Here is an 18,171-nt window from a genome sequence, read left to right on the forward strand (position 1 = left end):
CCACCCGCCCCCACCCTCGTCACAGAGGTACGTGAGGGACTTTGGAACAGTGTCGACTTACAAAGGCACTGTAATAATTATAGAGTCATAATTGACGGGGTCACATCACTTACATGAAGGAAACTGGAGAAGATCTGAAATCAGATTGTGGAAAAAGTTGCTGCTGACCAGGGCTATTCAGACTATCTGACACCTGGTCCCCACCACCCCTGCCCCGTTTCTCTGAGGTCGGGAAATCGTGAATCCCAGCACCTGGGACCCTGAGAATTGACCAGGAGCAGATGGTTCTCATGTATTTGCATTGTTTGCCTTTTCTTGTGCGATGTCATTTTAATGTAACTAAGAACTTAATAGTATCTCATGGCCCAAGGATCTCTGTTGTCTGATAAAGGTCCCATGGAAATGGGGCTGAATAATTAAGAACCTCACCTGCTCTGATCGTGGGAGTGGCAAGGACTGGAAGACTGTCCTCCGTAAATGGGGCACAGGGTACAGATTAAAGCATGAGAAGAGAGATGTCTTCTGTGCCTGGTTTTTCTGCGGTTTGTCAGTCTGGTGTGTACCATATACCAGAGGGAGGTGGTGGGCTGACGAGGCCCCAGCACCAACAGCTCAAGGGAGTTCTCAGGTCAGTAATGCTACTCCAGCTGACTGGTTTTAATACCAGTCAACCCTTGCCCTTTGGAAATATACACATGAAATAAATAACTAACACTGGCAGCCAGATTCCCTGGTCTCCGAAAGGTTCCATCTTACCTGTTCACTTGCCAGGGTTTCGGGTTTCCTGATTCTTCTGAACATCATCCTTACAGACACCAGGGAGTACAAAGTAGTTCTCCCTGATAGGGAAGGCTTGGCATGGTTAGCAAAGCCACAGCTAGGACAGCCTGGAGTTTGCAGAAGAGACTTTCCTTATAGGAAAACATTTCAGAACCTTCCGTCGCAGCCTCAAAAGGTAATTTCTCCTAGCCGATACCATTTATAGGGGAGTTGATCAAGTTTTGGCGGTAATGGAACAGGCTGACTTTGTATTCACTGATTTAGCTGCATTACTGCAATAAGTGAAAATTTGTCAAGAGAATGCTGCATAAGGGAAAGTTTGCGAGACTGGCCCAATTCGTTGGAACATCAAATAGTTACTTTATTGCTGATTCCCCTGCAAAATTTCATAAGCTGACACACTCTCTGGCCTCTTGTAAATTACTGTATTTTCTGAGGTTCCTGGAGTTACATTCTTTTCCCTACTGAACACAAATGCCCTGTTTACAGCAACAGGGCCAGGACAGGTTAACCTGAAATGAGCAAGAGCAGACAGCTGAACATGGAGATACTGGGTACAGGGTGTTCTTACCATTTAGAAGCAATTCCCTGCAGAATTTTGTTAAGCATTAAATCCTGATTTTGAATCTCAGACGTTTCTGAGAAATAGGCAGGATTTTGAAACTACTGGTAGGAAGATATAAAATGGTCTAAATTAGAGAATTGGTAGATTGGAAATGGTAGGATGATGAACTAATAAACTTGACAAAATGATTCAAATATTTGGCCACTACTTGGGAAGAAGCAAGAAATAATTTAGCCTCTTTTCCATTCCAAAATCCCCAGAGAAATAAATGGAAAGAGATATAAGCAAAATATATTTTATCTAAAACTGGCTTCAAACTAAAGCCAGAATCTAGTGAACACCAATGTACCCCATGGAGGATTTCACTATTAACATCAAAATACCTAACGAACCAAAGCCCAGCTCGCATGCCAAGTCTGATAGAAGACGCCTTCTTTCCCTGGAGCCACAGAGGGTGAACAAAGGAACACTACTGAGTCCTGTGAAGTCTGCAGAGACCATTTGCTTCAACCCTGTCTGGTCAGGACGAGGCAGGAAAGTCAGAACAGGGAACAAAGGCCTCAAGCTCTGACCCTTCCCCTTTTTCGTCTGGCTGGAACGTTGCAGATGTGACCTTCGCTGGCCATCTGTTCTCAGCTTCTCCCCTCTCCCAATTTCCTGTGATTGCGAGGACCGAGTCACTATCTGGAGAGGAGGGGCAAGGACAAACTGCATCAGCAGTCACCCTAACAGAAGCCTAGGACCACCCTGTCCCCCACTTGCCCACGTTTAATAGAAACCTTCCACCCAGACTCCATGGGTGCATCGTCTTCACCAGTGTCACCCACTCTCACTGGAGTGCGTACTACCACTTGAATAAATTGACTGTGCTTTGCTAAACCCTCTGTAATGCTCTCAAATCCTTGCTTGGGCCGTGACAGGAACCTGCATCCCAGTATTGGATTGAGGCCTCCCCAGGTGCTTCTAGACACCAAGGACAGAAGCCTATATAGATTGTGCTTTCCATGAGAAAAAGGAGGTATTTACCCCCCGCAAAAAACAAAAAAACAATCTTGATTCGCCAAACTTCCAAGGAAGCACAGCAACCCGGATGAGAGTTAATTGTGCCCCATGATGGTTTTATTTTATTTTTTTATTTTTTGTATTCTTCTGAAGCTGGAAATGAGGAGGCAGTCAGACAGACTCCCACATGCGCCCGACCGGGATCCACCTGGCACGCCCACCAGGGGGCGATGCTTTGCCCATCCGGGGCGTTGCTCTGTCGCTACCAGAGCCATCCCCAGCGCCTGGGCCATCTTTGCTCCAATGGAGCCTTGGCTGCAGGAGGGGAAGAGAGACAGAGAGGAAGGAGAGAGGGAGGGGTGGAGAAGCAGATGGGCGCCTCTCCTGTGTGCCCAGGCCGGGAATCGAACTCGGGACTTCCGCACGCCAGGCCGACGCTCTACCACTGAGCCAACCTGCCAGGGTCCCATGATGGTTTTATAAACCTGAAGCTGGACTTAAAAAATTGTAAATGATGATGCACTGTGCTCATTAGTAATTTGGTTCTCTTCCACGCCGATGTTTTAAATAGTTGTAGTGTAATAGTTACCTGTGAGACAGGTTAGTAAGAAACTAGGAAAATTCCCCAGCAAGTGAAATGAGGGAACAGACAGATGAACAAATCGCCCAAACGGAACACAGAAAGGCACATTAGAAAGCACTTGAAAGTCTGTGAAGAATGATTATAGCCTAGAAGGGAATAAAAAAGAGGCTGTCCTGATCACAGAACTGGAGGGAGAGAGAACACAAGGAGAACTGTCCTGAGCCTAGGAACCGCCGATTTGAGGGAAAGGGTGGGATTAGTGGGAGGGGGAGTAGAAGGAACCAGGCACCACCTGCTTTTTCTAAATTTGCGATCCCTTCCAGTCCGTTACTGCTCATTTGTTGAGTGTAGCCCGGTCATCGTGTGCTGGATGCTTAATGTAACTTATTTCATCATCAATGTCTGTTTTGACAGCGTTCTTTTTCTCTTTTTGAAGATGTAATTGGCTTTATTAAGTGAATCGTGAACCAGGCAGCATCCCATCCAGCAGCTAGAGGGATGATCCCAGGTTTGTGGGGTTTTTCCTACTTGTTTCACAGATTTAGAAACCAAAGCTGAAAGAGAAGAAGCTTATTCAGATGTACTAATTATGAGGGGCATGGTTTAAAAATCAGGACTGTCTAACTCCAAAGCCAGTTATTTCTATAATAATATCTGTCTAAAATAGAGCAGAGATGTCAGCTTTTCCCAGGGTTGGGGAGACTTGAAGCTTTAAAGAGTAGATCTCCCCTTAAGAAGTTTCTTATGTCCTAGGAGGAAGTTCATCTCCCATACAAACTGCCTCCTCTCTTGAAAAATGGCTTTTGGAATCCTTGACTTCTTTGATGACTTGGAAGTTCCTGATAGGTTAATGGGTTTTCTCTGAGTAATCTCTTAGAATCCAAATTATGTATTAAAATCTCTTAATTTCTTTTCCCAGTCCTCCTGTCTGTCTCTCTCCCCATTGCCAAATTCTTTGAAATGAGAAGTAGTGAGGTCCTCTGCCTTGGTTTACAGCCCTCAGTCCCCTGTATTCCAAAGTCGTCCAAGCGGAGTTCGTGGACGACTCCAGTCTCCTGCTGTTTTCTCTATATTTCTCCAATTTTGGCAAAATTCCAAGTCTTTCCTAGTCCTATGATGCTGCTAGTCATTCATATCAATCTTGTAACCCAGGACCTGAAGCAAACAATGTGATTGACTTGTTTATTCAGTGTGATTGGGATCAGGAACTTGTCAGTTAATCTAAAAAGATAATGAACTTCCCCGACCAAGTAGTTCAGTTGGTTGGAGCTTCATCACAGTACAAGGTTGTGGGTTCAATCCTCAGTCATGTCACAAACAAGAAGCAAGAATCAGCCTGATCCGTGGTGGTGCAGTGGGATAAAGCATCGACCTGGAGCACTGAGGTTGCCAGTTCGAAACCTTGGGCTTGCCTGGTCAAGTCACAAATGGGAATTGATGCTTCCTGCTCCTTCTCTCTCTTTTTCCCTTCCCTCTCTGAATGAATAAGTAAAAAAAATTTAAGTGTGTGTGTGTGTGTGTGTGTGTGTGTGTGTGTGTGTGTGTGTGTGTGAAGAATAGCCATGGCCTGTTGGCTCAGCATGTGGAAGTCCCAGTTTTGATTCCCAGTCAGAGCTCACAGGAGAAGTGACCATCTGCTTCTCTACTCCTCCCCTTCCCCCTTCTCTCTCTCTCTCTCTCTCTCTCTCTCTGTCAGTTAATAATAATTTAAAAAATGAATAACCAATGAATGCATAAATAAGTGGAACAACAAATCAGTGTTTATATATATATATATACACACCGATAAAAGGGTAAGTAACTTTTTAAAAGATACATTCATGCTTTATACTTCATCTTAATTCCAACCATGTAAATCCATGTTTATCCCATTTCTAAATAGAAAAAGTGTGTACTTTGTTTATTAATGTCTTCTATACGTACACTATCATTCTTATGTTTCTTAAAGGTTTTTTTCAGTTTTATTAAGATACTATTGATATTTCTCATTTTGCAAAGTCAGTATTCCATGATAGGCCAAGTCTGGTCTCACTGTTCACACTTGTATGATTCGGGATTAGTGAGAGCTAACACTTACGAAACACCATGTGCCAGTTTCCTAAGCACTTTATCAAGTTTACTCATTTACTCTTTTTTTTAAGACGTTATTTACTGATTTTAGAAGAGAGAGAGAGGGAGAGAAAGGCAGGGGGAGGGAGGAGCAGGAAGCATCAACTTGCGGGTATTTATTTTATGTGACCTGACTGGGCAAGCATTTCACCTCTGCATTTCACCTCGATGCCCTATCCACTGCGAGCCAGGCTTATTTACTTTTTATAAGGACCCTATTGTATTCATTTTCTAGGGATACCCTAACGATTATCACAAACTGAGTGGCTTAAAACAAATATATTTTTTCAAAGTTCTAGGAATTTTTATTGACCACCTGCTAAACAAACAAAAAGGAACCCTGAGGGTAGCGAGTGCTGTGCCTGTCACCACCAAACCGAAGCCTGAACTCTTAGCTGCCTTGAGCCTAACAAATGAATCCAAATCTTCAAGGTCAGGTCCTGCTCACCTGCAGACCTGCGTTTGCCATTGCAGTTCAAGAAATTACCACTAGAGGTCGACACCCAATACTGGAAGCTCGTTCTCTCCACAGGGACTCCGTCTGCAAAACTAGGTATGAAGTGGAAAGAAATAGGGAAATACTTGGGATCCCAATTTTTGAAAGTTCCTTACTGCTACACCCAATTTTCAAGAGATATATGCACAAAAACCTGGGCTGCTTATCATCAGTTAGGTCTTTGGACCTCAACCCCTCCTACGCAGTCAAGCAGGGAGGTGATATAGTCATCTTCTGGCACTCTGACCTAAGCAATCTGAACAGATAGGTAAGCCTGACCTGTGGTGGCGCAGTGGGTAATGTCTCGACCTGGAATGCTGTGGTAGCCGGTTTGAGGTCTTGGTTTTGCCGGTTAAAGTACATGCAGGAAGCAATGCCAATGCCCCCAAATCTATTATTCTTCCTGAAAGTGCCTGGCCTCCATCTACTTAATTCAGAATCCGTGGTTTGTCTTAGACTAGAGTCTATTCCATCCCTTCCTCTCTGTATCTCATTAGTGCTGTTAATTCTAAATTATCCTTAATGATCCACATCTGTGCCTTTCTCATTTCCCCTCTACCTCCCTCCCCTGCTGCAAAGATTCACACCTCATCAAGTGAGTTAGTACAATAGCATTCCGACAGAGTTGGCTGCTTCCCGTGTTACCTCTCCATAATTCATCCTCTCCATGATTGCCAGAAAACATTCTAAACATCACACTGCATGTCTCCCCGGCATGTCCAAGACAGAACATAGACATCTTATCTTGGTGTGTCGCCTCTTCTGTCCCTCCCGCACTCTGTCCACACCCCCTTTCACCCTACTCTTACCTGCCAATTCCTTTTTATTTTGAAAACTCAAATTATGGTTCACATCCTCCAAAATGTATGCTTTTATTTTCCCTCGTATATGGCTCATGTAGCCCTTTGAACATTGCAGTGTAATCACCTGTTAACTTTTCTCTTGATTTTGTTTGTCCAACATGTAGTGTAATTCCTGGCACATAGCAAAAAATATGTATATATGTGTATATATTGATACACACACACACACACACACACACACACACACACACACACACACACATATATATGGTCTACCGGAAAGTTCTGTCCGTTTTTGGAATAAAACAAAATACAAATTTTTCTTACCGTCAATAAACTTTATTAAATAATATAATTGCCATTATTATTAACGATTTCTTGCCAGCGTGAGAGCAATTTGTATATTCCATTTTGAAAAATGTTTTATCTTTTGATGCGAAAAATTGAACCAGTGCTTGTTTGATATCTTCTTCATTTTTGAATTTTTTGCCCTTCAAAAAATTTTGTAAGGACAAAAACAAGTGATAGTCGGAGGGTGCTAAGTCCAGGGAATATGGTGGATGCGACAGAATTTCCCAGCCTAGTTCTGCAATTTTTTGATGAGTCCCCAAAGCAGCATGTGGCCTGGCATTATGATGCAGTATGATGTTCTTCCTATTGAACATCGCCGGCCTCTTTTCTTGGACCGCTGTCTTTAAATTATCCAGTTGCTGAAAATACCCCCAAATTGAGCTTTTCGTTCAGTTTTAAAAGCTCATAATGTATTGGTCCTCGAATGTCCCACCATATACACAACATTCTCTTATTCAGAGTCAAATTTGGTTTAGAGGTGGAAGGGCTAGATTTTCTGGGTTCACAATATGCCCTTTTCCTTACGATGTTTTCGTGGGTACTCCACTTTTCATCCCCAGTTATCATCCGGTTCAAGAAGGGCTCGATTTTGTTCCGAGCAAGCAGAGATGTGCAAATGACGACTCGATCATCCAAATTCTTCTGACTTAATTCATGTGGCACCCATCTTGAATATTTCCACACCAATCCTATCTTCTGAATATGGTCTGAAATGGTTTGCTGAGCTGAAGTAAGCCTTTCTACAATCTCCGATGTTGTCAGAAAAGGATCTGCTCCAACATGGTCTTAACAACATCGTTATCGATCAAAGATGGTCACCCAGAACGTGGCTTATCAGAAAGGTCGAAATCACCTGTTTTGAATTTTTCGAACCATCTTCTGCATGTCCTATCAGAAACTGTTCCTTCACCAAACACTTTCAATAAATTTCTACATGCTTCTGTAGCATTTCTTCCTTGTTGAAATTCGTAAAAATTACAGTGGTGTAAATGAACTTTATTAGTAGCCATGGGTACACTATCGCTTCACACATAAGACTAACATGAATCAACTTTGTTTTAGTTAATTTGCTACGTCAGTATGTATACATTAAGTGATAAAAATAGAGAGGCACACATGCGCCAAATAAACATGCTTACGTGTTGAAACTTGTGATAGAAACGGACAGAACTTTCTGGTAGGCCTTAGTGATTCTCTACTCCTTTATTTCAACATTTAGCTTCAGGATGAAAATATTTACTAACAAGATAAATGTTGATGGAAGATTAGTATCTGAAAAAATGAATGGCAGAGTGTAAAAGTTGACTGATAGAGTCATAAGCATTATTTGGAAACTAGTACTGTATAATAAAAGAAAGAGATAGAGACATAGTCCCTGACTCACCAATTTAAATGATGTTCTTTTGGGGAGTGGACCAAAGAATACTTCTTTTGAGAAGTTTCTGCATAGCACAAGTTCCCTAAGGGAGATATAAGCAGAGAAGAAAGAAAGATAATTAGTAGAGGCTTTCGCCTCAAACTCATCACAGAACTTGAGTGAATCTGACAGAATCCCGTGTCCTACCCTCACCCCCAAACCCAAATCCAAGTCTTAAATCTTACCACTGCAATATAAATAAATTTTAGAATCTCATAAGAAGCACAAGAGGAAAGGTATGAGATTATATGTCCCAGTGCATAGAATACAGTAAGTCTAAGTCACCTCTCACTGGCCTTGCTCAGAAGGGAATTTCTACCCCTACCTATGCTATGTAACAATGTGGCAGTGTTTGAGAGGTGACCTCCCATGCAAGCTCCAGCCTTTAAGCTGAACAGAGACTTTATCATAGGCAAAGGGGAACTATCACGTTTCTAAACCTGACTGACCACTGCAACGTTCCTGTGTGGTGGCAGATTGGTTGAGGAGTACTGAGCAGAGGGAAAAAGAATTGAGAAAAAACAATGAACTTCACCACCACATTTCCTCCCCAGTATGCTTTATGAAAAAGTCTTTTGACCTGGGACCATTCTGCTCTATGTAGAACCCTAATAGAGACTGGATGGAGTCTTACATGGTCCACTGTCTGCAGGGTCTTACATTCAAAGAAAAAACATGTTGCCTGACCAGGCGGTGGCACAGTGGATAGAGTGTTGGACTAGGATGCAGAGGACCCAGGTTCGAGACCCCGAAGTCGCCAGCTTGAGCATGGGCTCATCTGGTTTGAGCAAAAGCTCACCAGCTTGGACCCAAGGCCGCTGGCTCAAGCAAGGGGTTACTTGGTCTGCTGTAGCCCCACAGTCAAGGCACATATGAGAAAGCAATCAATGAACAACTAAGGTGTCGCAACGAAAAACTAATGATTGATGCTTCTCATCTCTCTCCGTTCCTGTCTGTCTGTCCCTGTCTATCCCTCTCTCTGACTCTATCTCTGTTCCTGTATAAAAAATAAAAATAAATGTCTAAATCCAGAATCCTTGAAAAAGAATACACATTTTTACTATAGGTCATCTTTCTTTAATTTAATTCTTTAATTACAGTGTACATTCAGTATTATTTTGTATTCATTTCACAGGTACAGCATACTGGTTAGACAGTCATATACAAAATGATTTCCTCCAGTGCCACCTGGCACCATACATAGTTATTACAATACCATTGCCCTATGCTGTCCTTTACATCGCTGGGACTATTTTATGACTACCAATTTGTACTTCTTAATTTCTTCAACTTTTTGCCCATCCTCAAACTCTTTCCCTCTGGAGACCACAGTCTCTATGACTCTGTTTCTGTTTGTTTGTTTGTTTATTCTCCTTGTTCTTTATATTCCACATATAAGGGAAGTCTTAGGGTACTTGCCTTCGGCTTATTTTAAATACTTAACATAATGCCCTCTAGGTCTATCTATGCTGTCACAGCTGGTAAGACTTCATTTATGTTTATGACTAATAGTCCATGATGTTTTTATCCACTCATCTATTGATGGACACTTCCAAATCATGGCTACTGTGAATGATGCTGCAGTGAACATGGGGGTGCATATGCTTTTTTCAAATTAGTGTTTCAGGGTTTTCTTTTCTTTTTTTCTTCTTTTGATAAATTCCTGGAAGTGGAATTGCTAGGTCATAAGGCAGTTCCACTTTTAATTTTTTTGAGGAGACTCCATACTGTTTTCCACAGTGGCTGCACCAGTCTGCATTCCCACCAGCAGTGCAGGAGGGTTCCCTTTTCTCCACACCCTCTCCAGCTCTTGTTTCTGGAGGAGCACAAGGGGGCTCATCCAAGAGGGCGGGGCAGCTGCGTGGAGCGTCTTCTCCTTCAGCCCACTTCATGTAGCAGCTGCAGTTGAATTTTGTTTCAGTGCCTCACTACACAAGTTTATCCACAGGTCAGCACTCTAGCAACCATGATTTAAGTTCTCCCTGGTGCCTAGGCTGGCTGGGCCAGAGTAAACTGAAGCCTAAAAGGAGTTCATTTTTGTTTGTTGTCTGTCTCTTTGGACCCACACAAACCATGTATTCTTAGAAGATTTTTTTTTCAGCCTCTTTTCTGCTCACTAAACAAGCTCCACTTATCTGTAGCCATTAGGTCTATCCGCAGGCGTGTATCAGGCAAAACCGGGAAGTCGATGTGAACCACGAAACAAGATATTTCCTCCCTTCTCTGCTCATGTAAGCAGAGAAAGCTGTAATCAGAGAGCAACCACTCCTCAACACCCCTCTCTCTCTCCACGCATGGCAACCACAGTCAGAACTTTCTGAATATGGGCCAAGGCTAAACTCTAAGAGCTGAATAATGTCATAAAGCCAGTGTAAAGTCTCCTTTGCATCTTAGAAGCTATTACAAGAATGTGTTCTTGAAAAATGTGGGAAGAGATGAGAAGTTGGTTGCGTGGAGATATATGAAATTATCAGGCCCTCTATTGCCAGACAGAACTACTACCCCTTTGCATTTACTGCTAAAAACCCTCCTAAAGTTTTATTTTCAGACCCCATTCTAAAGTCTTGTCGGTAGACAGCAGGGCTCCTTTGCTTTGGCCAGCTTTTATTCATCTAAGGCAGTGGTCGGCAAACTCATTAGTCAACAGAGCCAAATATCAACAGTACAACGATTGAAATTTCTTTTGAGAGCGAATTTTTTAAACTTAAACTATATAGGCAGGTACATTGTTATTAACTTAATTAGGGTGGAGTACCCTTTGTGGAAGAGCCACACTCAAGGGGCTAAAGAGCCTCATGTGGCTCGCGAGACGCAGTTTGCCAACCAAGAATCTAAGGTAATGTATTATTGATGATAGCCTTTTATCCTGAGCCTGTGTTCTCCGATAATATTTTGGAACCTAGCAGCTTTGTGACTGAAAGACAGGCTCCGTTCACTGCCACTGGCGATAGTGGGTAAGTGTGAGGAGGAGAGCCTTGGATCGGGCACTTGTCACAGCCCACGCGGGCTGCACGGCAAAATGCCATAGCCTGGGCAGCTTCAGCAACAGACACTGACTTTCTCCTGGTTCTGGAGGCTAGTAGTTCAAGAACAAGACACCCTCACGGTTGGCTTTTGGTGCAGATGGTCACCTCACTGTGTTGTCACAGACCTCTTCTTTGTGCATGCACAGGAAGAGAGCATGCTGTGACCTAGGACACTAATCTCACTCTCTTGGCCTTGTCACACCTGTTTTCTCCCGAAGTCCCCATCTTCACATACCATCACATTAGGGGTTAGGAGTTCAACACATTGATGGGGGCTTAGGGGTTTCTGAAGGATGTATTCAGTCCATAGCTGCACTGTACTATAGATACTCTGTTATTGTAAGAACCCTCCTGACCACAGATGGAAGGGAGGGTCCATGAGGTGTGGGACCACATATTTCTGTGACGCCTTCTTCTATGTTTCTATCGACAGCTGTGGTTGTGATATGTTGTGGTTTCTGTGTTGTGGTATGACCCACACTGGACTTGCAATGAAACGACAAAGTCTTGACCACCTCACATCCATCAGAGTAGTTAGTATCAAAAACACAGAACATAATGGCAATGACGTGGAGAAACTGAAACCCTCATGCAACCATAGTGGGATTGTGAGATAGCACACCTTCTATGGAAAACAATACAGCAGTTTCTCAAAACAGTAAAAGTAGCCTGACCAGGCGGTGGCGCAGTGGATAGAGCGTCGGACTGGGATGCGGAAGACCCAGGTTCGAGACCCCGAGGTCGCCAGCTTGAGCGTGGGCTCATCCGGTTTGAGCAAAAATTCACCAGCTTGGACCCAAGGTCGCTGGCTCAAGCAAGGGGGTTACTCAGTCTGCTTAAGGCCCACAGTCAAGGCACATGTGAGAAAGCAATCAATGAACAACTAAGGTGTCACAATGCGCAACGAAAAACTAATGATTGATGCTTCTCATCTCTCCATTCCTGTCTGTCTGTCCCTGTCTATCCCTCACTCTGACTCTGTCTCTGTAAAAAACAAACAAACAAACAAAACAGTAAAAGTAGAACTGTCATGTGACCCAGCAATCCCAATTCTGGCTGAGCATCTAAAAGAATTGAAAGAAGGGTCTCCAAGCTCTGGCCTGTTGGCTCAGCTGTAGAACATCAGCCCGGTGTGTGGAAGTCCTGGGTTCGATTCCAGGCCAGGGCACACAGGAATAGTGCCCATCTGCTTCTCCACCCTTCCCCCTCTCCTTACTTTCTGTCTCTCTCTTCCCCTCCCACAGCCAAAGCTCCATTGGAGCAAAGATGGCCTGGGCGCTGAGGATGGCTCCATCGCCTCCACCTAAGGCACTAGAATGGCTCCCTCCACAACAGAGCAACACCCCAGATGGGCAGAGCATTGCCCCCTGGTGGGCATGCCAGGTGGATCCTAGTTGGGCACATGTGGGAGTCTGACTTATTGCCTCCCCACTTCTAACTTTGAAAAAATACCCCCCCCCCAAAAAAGAAGCAGGGTCTCCAAGAGACATTTGTACACCCATTCACACACACACACACACACACACACACACACACACACACACACACACACACTGGAATACTATTCAGCCTTTAAAAGGAAGAAAATCTTGTTCCATGCTGTAACATAGGAATGCCCTTGAAGGCATTATGCTAAGTGAAGTAAGCCAGTCATAAAAAGCAAATACTGTGGATTCTACCTTTATGAGGTGTGTAAAGTAGTCACAATCACAGAAACAGAAAATAGAATGGGAGTTACCAAGGGCTGGGAGGAGCAGAACATGGGGAGTGTTGTTTAATGGATATAGAGTTTTAATTTTGCAACATGAAAAATTTCTGAAGGTCTGCTGCACAACAAAGTGAGTATATTAACAGTGACTTGTTCACTTAAAATGCTTAAGATAATAAATTTTACTTTATTTTTTTTACCACAAGTTTAAAAACAATCACAGGTGTTAAGTCCAACATCAAACAGGTGCTAGTAACGAGTCATTTAAACTTTCTAAGCTTCAGTTCCTTTGCCTGCAAAATAGGGGATAATAATGTCCATCTCTGAGAGTTATAGTGACATCTAAACAGAATCAAGTACATGGACGCATTGTGGGTATTTCAGCGCAATGCCAAGGTGGCGTGTGAGTATTGTTGTGGAAAATTGCTCTGCCACAATACCAATAATAGTATGTGCATTCACTGCCCAGAAGTGTTTTCCTTCTGGCCGCCACAGGACATTGTGCATTGTAGGAACAGGAACATACATTGTGCATATGTAGGAATTGTCATATCAATTTCCAGTTCTGGAGTACATTCAAGATTTTAAATGAAATTTTGAGATTGAGAATATATCATCTCGGCAGCAGAAAATAGAACAAGTTACTTGAGTTAAAAAAAAACAACAAACCAGCCTGACCAGGCGGTGGCGCAATGGATAAAGCATCGGACTGGGATGCGGAAGACCCAGGTTCGAGAACCCGAGGTCGCCAGCTTGAGCATGGGTTCATCTGGTTTGAGCAGAAATTCACAAGCTTGGACCCAAGGTCGCTGGCTCAAGCAAGGGGTTACTCGGTCTGCTGAAGGCTCGTGGTCAAGGCACATATGAGAAAGCAATCAATGAACAACTAAGGTGTCGCAATGCGCAACGAAAAACTAATGATTGATGCTTCTCATCTCTCCGTTCCTGTCTGTCTGTTCCTATCTATCCCTCTCTCTGACTCTCTCTCTCTGTCTCTGTAAAAAAACAAACAAACAAAAAAACCATTCAACTACAATTTGTAAATGGTAACCTGGACTCTTGAATGATTTCTGTTATCAGAGAAGAGGCAAGGAGACTGGTTCACTCTCAGCTGCTCCTCAGGAAAGTGTAAGCTAGTACATTCCGTCTGTGGGCGGTGAAATACTTAATGCTCATTTGCTCTGATGTTTTATTGTAAGAACTTTATTTATAAGGAGAACAGCAAGCATCAGGAAGAAACATATACTCATATCATCCTGCCTGTTCATCTTCTGGAAGCTCTGTTCCCAGGTTCCTGAGTTTGGGGTTAAAGACAGGACAGAACACGAGCTCCCTGGAACCCACCCTGACTAGAAAAACAGGTTTGTTTTCCTTGGTTCTCTAGAAAAAATACTTTGAGAGAGACCATTTGTATTCCTTCATTCACAGACCTTTCCTAGAAGTGAACTGACATAAACCCAGCAGGTGGCGTATTCAGACTACCGCCTCCTGAAGTCTGTGAGGAGGAATACCGTAGTATTTGGGCGGGTTCCCAAATGCTAGAGACAAGAAGATTAAATATCTACAGCGTGGTTCTCACTGATTTTGACAACATAAGGGAGCAATGAACAGTGAGGAGGCTAACCCCAGCAAGTACGTCATTTTTTAAAGGTTGAATTTGATTTTTGAATGTTGCTGTTTCTTTTAGACAGTTGATGCAATGTGAGGGAAATATTCTCTTTGTTTAGAACCATAGTTCTTGGTATCTGAGACGCCCAACCAAAGGTGTTTTTGCTGTTCTTTTAAGATAGTCTTGGGTTACCATTCCAATTCATGTTATGTCAGGAACCCTGAGGATGACAGGCAAATGAGGTGCCCTGTTGAAATATGGTTACAAACATACACAAACCAAAACCTAGACCTCGTTAGGATCTAAGTTTCATGAGGGATAGATTCCTTTCTGTTTTGTTCATTTCTTTATTCCCATCACTTGGAAGAGTTCTGGGTACAGAATGGTGCTGAATCACTATTTTTCAAATGCACAAATGAGTACTTCCTGAACACCCACTCACACACAAACTTACATAACTGGTAAGAACAGAGCAACCAGTTTCTCAGTCAAAAAGATTACATGCTTAATGATGCCACCAATAGAACATTTCAGAAATGATCAAAAAATAATAATAAATATGAAGAGCATGTTAACTGTTGCTAGGGGACAGGGTTGGGAATGGAGTGCAGTGCAGTGGGAGCAGACATTTATACAAAGATATAGCAAGAGAGTTCTTTTTCTTTTCATTCAGTGAGAGGAGGGGAGGCAGAGAGACAGACTCCCGCATGCTCCCTGACCAAGACCCACCCAGCAAACCTGCAAGGGGGCGATGCTCTGCCCATCTGGAGCATTGCTCCGATGTTAAGCAACCAAGCTCTTAGCACCTGAGGCAGAGGCCATGGAGCCATCCTGAACACCCAGGGCCAACTTGCTCCAATAGAGCCATGGCTGCAGGAGGAGAGAAGGAGAGGGAGAGAGAGAGAAAACTAGAGGAGAAGGGGTGGAGAAGCAGATGGGCACTTCTCCTGTGTGCCCTGACTGGATGGAAATCGAACCCAGAACATCCACACGCCAGGCCGATTCTCTACCACTGAGCCAATTGGCCAGGGCTATGAGAGTTCTTTTATGGTGAATGAACATTTCTGGATCTTACTTGTAGGGGTGGTTATACATGTCTACACATGGGATACAATTTTATAGAGCTATATACACACAACAAATATATCAATGAATGTAAGTTTTTAAAATGGTGAAAACTGAGTGAGGTCTGTAGTCTAGCTAACACTGATGTGTCACTGTCAGCATTTCGGTTTTGACATCGAACTATGGCTCTGTATCATATCACACTCGGAAGATGGCTGAAAAGTACACAGGATAACTCACACTAATTTCACAGCTACTTTTGGGTAATTGCTTCAACATAGAACATGAAAAAATAAAACAGGGAAACCTAAACAAATGAAAAATAAAAATATATATTTTTTAAATGACCTACCTCCTCAAAATTGTAAACTACATTAAAATAATTGTGAGAGAGCCATTTCCTTATGCCGAAGATGGAGATGGTCATGGAAAGAAATTCCCAAACAAGGCAACAGCTGAAGCGAATAGAGGCCAGAGGTTGACCTCTGGACCCCACAGGAGGAGAACAAATAAGATGCTTTGAGCAGAGAAGCAAGCTACAGAGCTGAGCTGGAAGAAGGCTGCGTGTTCACTGACACCCCAGCAAAAGGGAGAAAACAGGGACAGACAGGCTGGGGCCGGTCTGGGTCTGGGGAGTTAAAGGAGGAGGAGGAGGTCTCTGTGAGGGAGGAAGGCGTGACAGAGGAAGGAAGTCATGCTGAAATAATAGCACAGGGACTATACTTGGGGACAGAAGCGATGGAGTTCAGCCTCGTGAGCCCCAGTTGAGGCAGAGTGAACTCCCTGTTCATGGAGGTCTGCCTGCTTCTGACCACAGGAGCTCACTGCTCCCTGGCTCTTCCCTCCACCTGAGCCCCAGGCATGTTCCTAATAGTCATCATCACAACCTACATCTGCATTGAACCTTTTTATCTTTTAAAAAATGTTCCACATCGATGACCTCATTTGGGCTTCACTGTTCTTTTGTAAGGTAGTCGAGGAAGGTGTTTTTTTGGTTTTTTTTTGTTGTTTTTTCTCAGGAAAGAGAATTAAGAAATACAGAGGTTACACTAACTCACATGGACAGAATGCTACATTTCAGGTCCCTGGGCTGTGACAATCGACTCTGAAATACGTATTGTGTTCACTATTATCCTACTGGACCATGTCAACCTCCAGTCCACAGACCCTTTTGCAGGATGATGTACAAGAAGTGAGAAATTCAGAAAAGAAAGCTACCAGCAAAATCCAGCCTCATAAAAAGATGTCTGTTTTCAAGCAGCCATAATGGTAAAGAAAACGCATTTGTTCATGGGTTTTATTTTTCTTAAAAAAGGAAAGGCAAATACACACATTTCACCCTGACTGGTTTTATGTGTCCAGGTAATTCCTTAGTCTTAGTTATATATGGGTCCTGGATTAATCAGAATTTATTTTTATCTCCTAACCTTCTAGCGGGAGCTTAGAATGCTGTTCTTTGCCTGCTGAATGAGGTTACCATGGAAACTCCTTCAGGGGAAGCAGCCTCTCTCTTTATGATGTGACAGCAAGCAGGGACTAAAGCAGACCAGCCACTCCCAGAGTGGAACAAGAGTACTCTGCGACTCAGAACTTGCTCCATCATCTCTGCTCCCAGATTTCTTCTTGTGCCCTGAAATGTAAAGTGTTTCCCCAGCAGATCAGTGTACACACACACACACACACACACACACACACACCACCTTTTTGTCCCCTGAAGCCTGGTGTTTCTCAGTCCCTGCCTGGAGAATGGCTGGGAAACCAAGGTTAGAATTAGGAGTACGAGCAGCAGAAGCACTGTTATGCTGGTGCTGGCTTTGGTTCACAAGACCAATGTGTGCCTGTCTGCTCAAGTCCATGTTCAGCTCAAGTCCATGTTCAGAAATGTCACGTCAGCAGCTTAAAATTAGCCCCATAGCAAAGGTATTCACGCTACCGGAGCAGGTAAATCCTTCAGACCAGGGCTTTTCAGGTTTTTAGCCTTTCCCTCCTGAGAACTTACCTTTCCCAGGAACACTAAGATTTGATCTCTGTTTCTGAACACTTTGTCTTCCAAATATTTCTGGGTTATAGGTATCTCTGAATCCAAAAGAGAATAAAATAAGTCAGATTTATCTCTGATACAAGAACCCAGGTCTCCTCTTGACTTGTACCACTCTTGAAACTTTTATGTACCTCTGTTATCACACAATGTAGTTTACTTTTTTCCTTTCCTTTTTTTTTGTTTCTTTTTTTTTTGAGAGAGAGAGAGAGAGAAAGAGAAAGAGGGGGAAGGAGAAGCAGGAAGCATCAATTTGTAGTAGATGCTCCCTGTCTCTGCCTTGACCAGGCAAGCCCTGGGTTTTAAACCAGTGACTTCAGCATTCCAGGTCGACACTTTATCCACTGAACCACCACCTGTCAGGCTGCAATTTTACTTTACATGCATGTCACCTTGGTTAGACCATATCTCCTCGAGAGCAAAGGTTCTTGATTTGGATTACATTTGTGTATCATAAATGCCATTTGGAGAGGGACTGGGATATTATTAGAACTCAACTCTCTCCTTTCATGAACAAACTGTTCCCCAGTTATGACTTTTCCGTCTTCCACTTCTACTAACTGAATCTTTTTTATGTGTGTGTGTGAACAGAGACAGAGAGGACAGATAAGGACAGACA

The sequence above is a fragment of the Saccopteryx leptura genome, chromosome 2 (assembly GCF_036850995.1).
Source record: "Saccopteryx leptura isolate mSacLep1 chromosome 2, mSacLep1_pri_phased_curated, whole genome shotgun sequence".
NCBI lineage: Eukaryota > Metazoa > Chordata > Mammalia > Chiroptera > Emballonuridae > Saccopteryx > Saccopteryx leptura.